Source organism: Alligator sinensis, unplaced genomic scaffold (genome assembly GCF_000455745.1).
Source record: "Alligator sinensis unplaced genomic scaffold, ASM45574v1 scaffold707_1, whole genome shotgun sequence".
NCBI classification, from domain to species: domain Eukaryota; kingdom Metazoa; phylum Chordata; order Crocodylia; family Alligatoridae; genus Alligator; species Alligator sinensis.
Window position 1 is genome coordinate 532,065 of NW_005842065.1, and position 1,066 is coordinate 533,130.

Genomic DNA, 1,066 nt, shown 5'->3' on the forward strand with positions numbered 1-1,066 from the left:
GTGAGGCCTGAAAATGTGGCTGCTTCTAGGGTGAAAGGTAGATGGCAGTATAGAACAGGGCATGGGATCAGACCAGGGAGACCCAGTGGTTGGGGGGAGATGCTGGCACCTCCAGACACCATGGGGATGTGGAGTGGGGTCTGGGCGTGATACATTGGGATGTAAAATGCAGCTGCTTCTGGGGTGGAACACAGGTGGCCACATAAAACAGGGGTGGGATCAGGAGCTAGGGGACACTGTTTAGAGCTTCCCCCACCCCATACCTTGGGGCCCTTGGATCTGCCCTGCCCAGGGCTGCCCAGCGAGGCTTAGTGGGATTCCAACCTGGGAACTGAGGGCTCCCCCTCCACTCTCCCCCGCCCTCCACAATCTTCACTGCCCCCTATGGGGTCTCCCCCTGCCCTCCAGAACTCCCCTGGGAGGGGCAGATCCAGGAAGGGAATGAGAGAGAGCTGGGAAGTCTGCCCTGGCTTCATTTGGAGCCCAGGACTGGGGGGAAGGTGGGGCAGGAGGCGGCTGAGTCTAGGGTAGAGCTGATGTAGATAGAGTGGAACAAGAAGGAGGGTGTCTGGCCAGAACCTGGATGGGGAGAAGCCCCCCTCATGCCCATTGCTGCAGCAACAGGCCCTGCCTTGCTGCCCCAGTTCCCACTGGGGGAAACTGAGGCACAGGGGACAGGGCTGAAGGGAGTACATGGGGCTGTGACCCTGGTGCCCCTATATCAGGTCTTGCACACTCATCCCATGTGCAAAGAGCCCAGCGATCTTGTGCAAACCCCCCCCCCCCCAGCCTAACCCCCACCCCACTGCAGGGACCCACCCAGCCAGGGACCAAGGTGTCCAGGCAGGGAGTCAGGGGCTGCCCAAACATGGCAGGAGTCTAGGTATTAATAGCCTGCCCCAAAATAGTCCCAGCCTCAAGGGCAGGAGAGGGCATGGGGGGGAAGGGGCAGATCTGGGGAGGTCAAATCCTTCCACAGGGGGCACCAGGGGTCACAATCCCACTCCCGCCAGGAAATGTGCCCCCCAAACATTTTCCTTATGTGCGCGCGGGGGGGGGGGGGGGG

At 61.2% G+C, this 1,066-nt stretch overlaps 1 protein-coding gene across 7 annotated transcripts in view; it reads left to right on the forward strand.

Annotated features, from left to right (window-relative positions):
- LOC102383543 (phospholipid phosphatase 3-like) overlaps positions 1–1,066 on the forward strand; it is a 7,657-nt gene that overhangs the window by 1,100 nt on the left and 5,491 nt on the right. The window lies entirely within an intron of this gene.